The sequence below is a fragment of the Mus musculus genome, chromosome 3 (genome assembly GCF_000001635.26).
Source record: "Mus musculus strain C57BL/6J chromosome 3, GRCm38.p6 C57BL/6J".
NCBI lineage: Eukaryota > Metazoa > Chordata > Mammalia > Rodentia > Muridae > Mus > Mus musculus.
Window position 1 is genome coordinate 69,865,403 of NC_000069.6, and position 11,272 is coordinate 69,876,674.

Below are 11,272 nucleotides of genomic sequence, written 5' to 3' on the forward strand. Positions count from 1 at the left end.
TGTCTCTAGCTGCATATGTAACAGAAGATGGTCTAGTCAGCCATCAATGGGACAAGAAGTCCTTGGTCTTTCAAAGATTCTATGCCCCAGTACAGGGGAATGCCAGGGTCAGTAAATGGGAGTGGGTGGGTTGGGGAGCAGGGCGGGGGGAGGGTATAGGGAACTTTCGGGATAGCATTTGAAATGTAAATGAAGAAAATATCTAACAAAAAATTGTTTTGGGGGAAAAATCCAACCGTTTTTGCTTTAGGGATGTAAACAGGTCCCTTCCCAAACAAGCACACTTCCCCGTGCTCTGCACATAGGCTTCCCCGTGCTCTGCACATAGGCTTCCCTGTGCTCTGCACATAGGCTGACAGCTTCTTTGAAGACTTGGACTTAGCAGCAGCTCCTCTAACTAGTTTTTCTGTCTTGAATGGGTTGGAGTGAGACTTCTGCTTTAATTAGTGTCCGTGTGAGACAGGGAAGAACCCAGCCTGATTATCTCATAGTTCCATCTCGTGAACTGTCACTGGTGTTCGCTGAATCAGCTTCCCCAGCTCCCGGGGAACCATGAAAATTCATAGCCATTCTATTGTCATGACATTTTTCTGTGAAGAATTTGCATTTGGTGTAAAATTATTATTTTAATTCCTGTCAAAGTAAACTTTCAGGTCAATGTTACTGTTTGGGATGAAAATAGCAAACATAGAGTAAAAGTAAGAAAACAAAAAACAAAAAACAAAAAACAAAAAACAAAAAACAAAAACCCAAGGCATCAAGAGAATTCAGCCTTAGGATCCCACATTGAATTAGCTGTCATGGCTCCTGAGTATTTCTGAGGTACCCTTACCCCATGCTCATTAGCTGTCACATCTCATGCATCACCCACATTCCCAACCACCAATCCACTTCTTATCTGTAAGGATTTGTGTATTCTGGGCATTTTGCATAAATGGTATTTGGTGGATGAATTTTTCAGCTTGGTGTCATATTTTCAAGGTTCACTGATGTGATATTTCCTATCAGCACCTCAGTCTGCCCCACGTGGCACAATGGTCTGTTCCTGTACCGATTCTATTTTTGCTGATCCAAGTCCTTGTTGACAGTCATTTGCTGTTGCCCGATTTCAGGCTTAAGAAATATCTGGTCCTGAGTGTCCATGCTCTTGTGTGGACACATGCTTTTATTTCTCTTGGATGTTCTGAGTTATAGGATGAAACTTTTGGGGGTCATGTCAAATGGCTTTTCTAAGATCATGATACTATATCTTTATTACCACATGTTGTGAAGTTTTGGCTCGTCTACATCATGGTTGACTGGGGTGGTTTGAATATGAATGGTCTCCATAAGCTCATAGATTTGAATACTTAGTTACAGAGAAGTGGCACTCTTTGAAAGAATTAGAAGGATTAGGAGGTGTGGTTTAGTTGGAGGAAGTGTGTCACTCAGGGTGGGCTTTGAGGTTTCAGAAGCCCAAGCCAAACCCAAAGAGACTCTGCCTGTGGAACAGGATGTAGCTCTCAACTACTTCTCCAGCACCATGTCTGCCACCATGTTCCTGCCATGATGATAATAGACTAAGTTTCTGAATCTGTAAGCAAGTTCTAGTTAAGTGCTTTCTCTTGTAAGAGTCGTTGTGGTCATGGTGTCTCTTGACAGCAATAGGACAGTGACTAAGACACTGATGTTGCTGTTGTCCATCAAGGTGGTCAATGACTGAGACATTGTGTGGAATAGGACGGGCTTGCTAATGTAGTTTGGATTTGTATTTACTCTCCAAATTGGGATGCTGTACATCTTTTCATATGTTTATCGGTTTTAGATTTATTTAAATAGTTTCACTGTTCAAAAGTATGGTCTCTTGCCTTTTTTGTTGATGGTTTGTAGGAATTCTTTATATACTCTGAAGACAAATCACTCCTCAGATGTCTAACTTGCAAAGACTCTCTCCTATCTTATGAACTATTTGTTAACTCTCCCCTTAGCATTATTTGGAGCACAAAAGTTGTTAATTTTGATGAAATCCAGTGTATTTCCCTGCTTTGGTGTCTTTTAAAATTTCTTGTTATATCTAATGAACCACTGCCAAACACAAGGTGCCAAGATTTTACTTCTAATTTTCTTCTAATTTTAACTCTTATATTCAGATATATAATCCATTTAAGTAAGTTTTTATAACTGGTATAGGGTAGATTCCAAGTTTTGCAAAATCCTCTACTTTTTGAAAATAAAAGCACTCCCCATTAAATTATGTAGCCTTTATAAAAGTAACTGACCATTAGTGTAAGATATTGTTCCTGGACTCCCAGTTCCAATTCACTGAGTCTTAAAGCTAGGCTTATGACAGCACTAAAATTGTAACTGAAATTTTGGAACAGGGTGCTCCAAGCAAACAGGATAACTTTGGTTAATCTTTCTCCTCTGCACTTTATTGTAGTTTTATAACTAACTTGTCAACTTTTTAAAGTAAAAAATGCAGCTTAGATTTTGGTAGATAATCTATGCATTGCACCTATAGTTGATTTGGGAAAAGATACCATCTTAACAATATCAAGTGTTTTAATCCATCAATGTGTGTAGTCTTTTGTTTCTTGAGTTTTTTTCTTTCTTTATACAGGGTCCCCAATGGAGAAGCTAGAGAAAGCACCCAAGGAGCTGAAGGGGTCTGCAACCATATAGGAGAAACAACAATATGAACTAACCAGTGCCCCCAGAGCTGGTGTCTCTAGCTGCATATGTAGCAGAAGATGGCCTAGTCGGCCATCATTGGGAAGAGAGGCCCATTGGTCATGCAAACTGTATATGCCCCAGTACAGGGGAACATCAGGGCCAAGAAGTGGGAGTGGGTGGGTAGGGGAGCAGGGCAGGGGGAGGGTATAGGGAACTTTTGGGATATCATTTGAAATGTAAATAAAGAAAATATCTAATAATAATAATAATAAAAGAACTACTGTTGCATAGCAACCAAAATGGGATGAGGGAAAGGTAAAGCCGACAAGTCTGTCTAGGTCACTGGAAGAAGACAAATATGGCAGATCTGTGTTGTGTGGAGTGCCTTGTTGAGTGGAAAAACCCAACCCCAGATGCTCTTGGAATGAGCTTCTGTAAGGCTCAAAAGCCTGAGCAACAGTTCCCAGATACAATGTTATATCTCAGTGTCCAGAAATAAATATAGGTATGTTCTTGCTATTTGTACTACATGTGGATAATTTGTGTAGCTATATGGTGGGGCTTCTACTGTGTCATCTGAGAAACGCCAAAAGCAAAGCTGATGCCATCAGACAAGCGCTCTGTCTGACTTCGTGAGTCAAACAGTGATTACCGATAAATAAAAATCACCATTGTAAACAATAGGCATTCAATGTTATTCAGAAAAAAAGGGGGGTTCTTAAAATAAAATTTAAAGTAATTTACTACTATTGTGGGTTTTGTGTGTGCGTGTGCGCGCACGTGCGTGCCATAGCATCCTGAGTACTTTGCAAGAGAGTTCATTCTGTCTTAGTGAGACAGGATCTTTCTCTTTTGCAATTTGCTCTCTAGGCTGACAGGCCTGCAGGCTTCTGGGAAATTCTTGTGTCTTCTGTCTCACCCGAGCAGTCCTGGGATTACAACTGTGCTTACAAAGTCCAGCTCTTTTACCTGGGTTTTAGGGCTCCAAACCGAGTTAGCAGGGGCTTGTGCAGTAGCGAGCACTTTCACTTGCTAAACCACCGCGCCAACTCTCTCTTTATCAGCAGAGATTTCTCAGTTTTTAATTTAAAGCTCTCTCACTTCTGTTAAACTTATTATTTGTAACCCCAAATCTAAATGAGCCTTAGCGGTTCCCAGGAACCGTACTGTGGCTAACCCTGCAGTCCTGCTCCCTAGCTTAATATGCGGCTTGCATCTTAGATTGTTTTAGGAAATCTGTATGTTTGCTGAGGTGAGTCAGAAAAAAGTTCTTTCATATTATAGACAATCCACAGTAACTTTTCTTTTCTTTTCTTTCATCTTTTTAACTCTTGCACACCATTAAGGAAACAGAAAGTACATTAACTTTATTTAATAAGAAACCTTACTGTTGGAGACCAAAAAGGTTAATTTTCATGGTCAAAGGCACTGGATCAAAGTCAAATAAAAAAAAAAAGTACAATTCAACACTTTCCCTGGTACTGCATTGATTTTAATATCTTTTAAGCTGAAAGGACATGGAAAAGATCAGGAGGAAAGGGGGGAATGACACTAAGTGATTTTTATTGAATTACATTAAAAATGCATATTATCATATCAACCAGGTTTTTTATGGCTAAAAGAAGCAGCGTTTCAACTCAGGAGATATATGTCTTTCTAGAATTTCTAACTTAGCAAAATATTTAGAAAGGAAGCGAGATATTTTTATGGCACACAGCAATGACACTGAAATGAACACACAGGACTCTCGACCTAGGGAGGTTCCCAAAGAGAGGGAAGTACCAAGTTACCCAGGCTCGAGTTTCTACTTGTATGTTCAGGGCAGGGATGGCTATAACATAATTCCCTCACCTCCTAGAATGTTATCTCTGCTCTGGGTAAGAGCTCAATGTCCAGGTCGGTATCTGGTTGATCACTTGAAAGGAATTTCAAAGGCGAACGAAACACTCTATGTCTAAATCAGAAGAAGGTGTGAGCGTCTGGTTGTACTGAGAACATTTGCTAGCCAGCCAGTCCCTGTCCAGGTGTGGCAACGAGGGAGACCATCAATCACACTACTCTTGTTAAGAAGAGAACTAGAAGCCTACAGATCATGTCTTGGCAGCCATAGCAAGAAATGTAGTAAGAGCAATACTGGTTATCGTGGGTACCAGATACTGTGATCTAGAGGGAACTGCTGTGACCATCCTAGAGTTGGAACTGAGTGAATAAAGATGGCTTCCTGGACCTAAGTGGTGAACACTTTCAATTACAAATGATTAAAAAATAACCCTACACTCCAGGAATTATTGACCAAGGAAGCCAAATTAAAACCCCAGACGTCTAGGAAATATACATAGAGGAATAGAGACTTTTGAAACAGTACTGAAGCAAGACAACTTACAGCAAGGGTATGAACTTCTTTCTGTAAGTTTATGGACTTATTGGTTTTTGAGAATCAAAACAATGGACCCCGTCGTTAAAGTAAGAAGACCACGAAATGGATATAGCCACTGCCTGTCCCCTACCTTCCAAGAGGTCCACGAGGTTTGCACCTCTGCTGAGCTAGGGGCTTGTGTTTGAGGTGGGAATAAGCAGGTTGATCAGTGAGGCTATCAGGATTGTTACGGATCACATTTGTTAGTAGTTTCCAACAGCTCTGCCTAAACAGCTATGAGGTACCAGAGCATCTACAGGAAATGTCGGAACGCATTGTGTAGCCACGAATGTGAAGGAGACAGATACTGTCTCAGTTCATACTTAGAAGTTTTAGAAGTGGTGTGGGGGAGGGGGTGGGAAGAAGGCTAATGTTGAGGTAGCATTTCCACAATAGACAGCCAAATTTAATTCAAGATTAAAGTAGAATAATTAAAAATAATTAAAGATAAGAATTTGAAGAGCTGACTTTTTAAAAAAATGTTTCAAGTAGGCTCATAATTTCTTAGAATGGAAAAAAAATCAGAGTATTGATTTTGCTAAGCTGGGATATGCTTTTGAGCAATAGGTACAGATATGTTTCCCACAAGGACTGGTGAATAATATGTGATCTATTTCTGGTTACGGCTTTCCGTTTTCAAGAGTTAGAGCTATTTTTCTGCAATAGCTGTTCGAATGCAGCTCATTTTGCAGGGAGCGTCTTCAGAATTCTCTTCAAGACGGCTTTGGAGCCTGAGAATGAAAACTCAAAGCTCAAGGCCCCCTGAGGACTGACAGTGGTGTTAGGACTCAGATGGACAGAGCCAGAGTGAGCCTCGTTAGAAATCTCGGGGAGCAAATACAAAATTGTGAATGTAGACTCACGAGAGAAGCTTAGAATGGTTCTTTCCGAAGCTGTGAAGTCGATGCGGGTGTGTGAAGCTGGGGAGCGAAGGATATGCCTGGTGCCGTGCTGAGGCGCACGGTACTGGGGCGCACGGTGCTGGGTAGCTGTTGCTGCTCTGCATTCGGCCAGCAGCCTATCTGTGTCCATGGCCTCCCTTCTGAAGTATTTGGCTCAGAGACCAGTTCTAAGTGAGATGCTTCAGAGGCAGGAAGACCTATACTCCTCGCCAGCCTCGTGTCTCTGCAGGCATTTGAAGGCCAAATGCAAAGGAGCAATGGTAAGCGCTCCTTCTGATTTTGAAATCAGTAATAACAAAGGGAGGGGTGATTAGGAGATGGGTCAGTAGCTGAACACCTGGGATGGATTTCTGTTTGCCCCTGGAAAATGTCCTATGTTGATAGTTTTGCCTTTGGCAAAGCCTACCCTCCCATGCTTGAAGTCTTCCTGTATTGAAACAATGGATGGTCTCGGGGATTATCCACTGTGCCTCCATGACAACACTTCCATATTAGCTGCACACATCTGTGCTGAGATTTCAGATTTGTTATTACTTCTTACTCCTAATTCAGCAGTTGGCTAGACAGGTGATCAAGCATTCCTAGAGACACTCTTTTCTCTCAGACTACAGAAATTGTGCTTTTCAGAAGTCCATCTCAAATTAACTTTTGTGGGGGATTAGGACAAACACACTTCAAGATCATTTAATTGTAAAACCTTGAAGTTCTAAATTTTTAATTAAATTAGTTAATTATATAATTGTCTCTTGAGACTGGGTGTCATATATCCTTAGAGGGCTTTGAACACACTAGGTAGCTGAGTATGAACTTGAACTTCCATTTTACCTGTTCTTTATTTCCTTTTTAAAAATTAGTTTTGTTTTGTCTTTGAGACAGGATTTCTCTGGGTGGTCTTGGCTGTTCTGGACCTTGCTTGCTCTGTACACCAGGCTGGTATCGAACTCAGAGATCCACTTGCCTCTGCCTCAAAGTGCTGGGATTGAAAGCATGCACCACCATGGCCACCTGGCCCGTTTCTCCTGCTCGCACCTCCCACACATCTGGATTATGCAGTTAGTTCCGGCAGCAGAAGTTAGGACTTGGTGCTCTCCACGTGAGCACTCCATGCCTGAGCCATATCCCTACCTCATCCTGAAATTTTAAACAAGACTTACGCACACACAAAAGGCATCATAGTTCGAAACAGTTATTCAAGGTTTTGATTTAGCACTGTCAAGGGGAGGCCATTGTTTTTCCTCAGTTGTAGTCACTAGGGGAGGCGGGGTTTGTGGGAGACAGAGCAGCTGGAAGATGAGCGACTGGAGGAGGAGTTAGTGGGCTGTCGTGCTTAGGTGACTTGAGCTCTTGCATGAAACTTCAAGTCTACCCGCAGTAACACACTTCCTCCAACAAGGCCACATCTAATTCTTTAAACAGTGCCACACCCTGGTGACCAAGCATTCAAATCTATGGGCCTATAAGAGCTAGCCATTCTCCTTCCAACCACATCCCACTCCCTAGCCACAATAGGCCTGTAGCCATATCATAAGGCAACATGCGTCTAGTCCAACTTCAAAGTCCACAGAGCCTTTCAACCTCACCACTATTTAAAACCCCAAAGTTCAAAGTCTCTTCTGAGACTCACGGCAATCTCTTAACTATAACCCCTGATAAAATCAAAATCAAAAACCAGATGACAGAGTTCCAAGAATACAATGGCACAGAATGTACATTACCATTCCAAAGGGGAGGAGAGGGAACAGAGTGAGGAAAGACTGGACCAAAAGCAAGACGGAAAGCCAGCTGGGCAGACTCCAAGCTCTGCATCACCACATCTGATGTCTAACTCCTTTCAGCTTTGTTGACTGCAAACCACTTGTCTCTCTTGGGCTGGCTCCACACCCTGTTAGCAGCTTTCCTCAGCAGGTATCCTACAACTCTGGCATCTCCAACATCCTGAGATCTTCAATGAAATCCAGGCTTTACCGTCATAGCTTTATGCTGTGACCCCTCTGGGCTTCCATGCAGGGACGTCCCTGCATCATGAACTGCGTCAGCAGCTCTCCTTAGCCAAGGAAGGAGATCTCACAACTCCTTTCTTGCATCCTTGACTATGAAGCCAGGATCACATGGCTGAGGCTGCCAAGTTCTGCTGCTCACTGGGGCTGGAACTTGGCGCCCTCCTTCATTACATTTGCACTAGCTTTTTGGTTGTTGATGTTTTCCTTTACTGCATCAGTTTTTCTTTGATTCCTTTCCACCAATTGGAAGCATAGCAGGGTGGGGTCTTGCCCTGAAGTTACCATTCTCTTTATTCCATTTAGCATCAGCTTTCCTTTAAACCTTTTTTCACTGGAGCCTGGATTTAGCTGTAAAACACTTCCTAGTGATTCCTTTCTCTTCAAACTGTACATTTTGTGTGTTCAGGGTTCCAGCGATCAAACTCGGGTCCTCCTGCTTCCAAAGCAAACACATACTGATGGAGTCATTTCCTCAGCCCCTAAGCCTCATAGTTTTAATTAGTTGCTGCATTTATTTATTTCTCGCATGTATGTATATGCACGTATGTATGTATGTATGTATGTATGTATGTATGCATGTATGTATATATGTATGTGTGGAGGGGGGAGGGAGCACAGGAGAGCCAAGGCGCACATGTTGAGTCAGCGCACAACTTGAAGAAGTTCCCACAATTGCATCCTGGGACTAATTCAGGTTGTCGGGCTTGACAGTAAGTGCCTTTATCCACTGAACCATTTCATTATCTCAGAACCAAAGCTTTAAAGGGCTTATTTCAGACCACAGTCCGTCCCTGTGAAGAAGAGTCCAGGGAACCAGATATCTCCTGCAAAGCCCCGAGCATCCGTATCTTCATCTTTCGCTTTCCAAGAACACTGTAGGAGTGATGCTTGCCACGTAGGCTGATGGCAAGTTAAACTACAGAATTTGGAAGGCCTCTTTCATGTGTAGGACTGGGCAGTCTGTAGCAAAATGAGGTGAACAGGGAGTGTTGAGCACAGGAATCACCTAAGAGGTGTTGCTTGGACCTGTGACTTCAGCTAATGAACAGGCAGGCCTGGCTTATGACGTCCTTGCCCAGCCTTTACTATCTCTGCAGAAGATTAGAGACTAGCACAAAGTGTCGCAGAGCTCCCATCGATTAAGCTAAATGCACACTCAGTTGAGACTTGGCCTGGCAGTGTTATGCAGCAACTGGACCTTGCTTTTGGGTCTGCAAGGGTTTCTTCTGTGGAATATTTAAACACTGTCTTTGACAGTTTGGGACAGTTTTCTGGCATTGATCAAAACAAAACAAAACAAACAAACAAACAAAAAACTTCCATCCACCTTTCATCTTTTGAAATGAAGCATACCTATTTCTGTTGGTTTTATTTCATAAGTAACTGGGTTTATACTTTGTTAATAAAAAGTATTCTTACTTAAACTTTCATCCGTGATAATTGAAATAGTGACTTCCTGCCTTGGGCAGTGGGCGGTCTAAACAACTGGGCAGTGCTTCTTGTGGTTAGAGGGATTTGAGCAGGTTTAGAAGAGATTAGAGACACAACAAGACTGTGCTTCTAAAACATCTGGGCTCTAAGCCAGCAGTGCTAGTCTCAGCTGGGAGCTTGACAGAAAGGCTCCTACTCCAGGTAATTTTGACTCACACTAAATGTTGAGAACCTGTGGTAGGAATACAAGCCTTAGAGTAGTAACCCTGTGAGAGGAGGAAGCAGAACGGACCATGAGGAAACCAGAAGCATCCAGGTGAACCACAAGACCAGCAGTTCTCAAACTCGCGGGTTGCAATCCTTTTGGGGGTATTGAATAACCCTTTCACAAGGGTCGCCTAAGATATTTACATTAAAAATCATAATGGTAGCAAAATTAAGTTATGAGTAGCAATGAACATAGTTGTATGGTTGGGGGGGGGGTCACCACAACATGAGGAACTGTATTAAAGGGTAGGAGCACTAGGAGGGTTGAAAACTCGAGTGCACTAGACTAAAGGAAGGGAAGCAAGATCATGGTACCTGTCATATCCTGACCTTGTGACCTTCTAACGAAACTTGCTAACCCAAAGTTGTATCTGTCTGTTGTCTTTTTATCTGCTTACACCGCTAGTCCCAACTGCTCTTTTGAGTCAGGAAGAAGGAAGAGAAGATCTGGGTTGTAATCCAGGGTCATTCTGTTTGCAAATGTTTGAGCTGTTTGAAAATGCTTCAATTCTGTTCTGGAAAAAAATATTTAGGTTTTTCAGAGGCAACCTCTCCTTTCACTGGTCTCTGAAAAGAGGATGTAAGTGTGTTATGGTCTTGTGGTCCATGAATCCAGGATATAGAGGCACAAGCGCTGGCTTTGGTTACTACACATGTGAACTTGGGGCACCTCCTTTCCTTCCTCTCCTTCTTATAATCCCGCCAGTTGAGAGCAAGGTCATTACCATAATTTAAAGCCAAATTTGAAGCAAGCTTTAATTAAGTACTGGCCAGGAGGATGGCCTCTAGCCACATCTACTCATGGGTTCCCAGGAAATGACCACAAGTCACATTTTGCAGGGACAGAAAAAGGCAAAGGCACAGGGCCACCATATTTCTCATCAGGTCCAATCAGGGGCAAGCATATATCTTGATGTACTTCCTGCCGATGTACTTCCCACATACATCCAAACAGGGGCAAGTATACATTCTGACACATCTCCTGCCCAAGTACTTCCTGCCCACATGTGATTAGACTTATTAAGCATATCCAGCACAGGTGCAGATCAGATGGGTCAAACAAACAAGGAACAAACAGGAACTTAATATTGACTGCAAAGAGAACTCTTAACCAGCTAGGTATACTTTTTTCCCATTTTGGTCTCACACTTCATCTTTAAATTCAAGCTGATTGGATTAACTAGGGTTCTCTAGAGTAACAGAACTTATAGATGGCATCTATATATGCATATAGAAATGGAGATTTATTACAATAACTTACAGGCTGAAGTCCAGCTAACACAACAGTGGCTGACTGTGAACAGAAAGTCAGAATCCAGTAGTTGTTCAGTCCTCAAGGCTGGATGTCTCCGCTGGTCTTCAGTAGATGCTGTAATCCCGGAGAAGTAGGCTCCAATGCCAGTGGAGGAATTGACTTGCTAGCAAGGTGAGGACAAGCAGACAAAGAGCAGCATCTTCTTCTTTCCATATCTTTATATAGTCTTCTAGTACAAGGTGTAGCCCAGGATTAAATATGTTTGAGGTGAGTCCTCCTATCTCAAAATCTAGATCAAAGGCATGTCTTCCTAACTCAAAGGTCCAGATTAGAAGTGGAGCTTCCGACT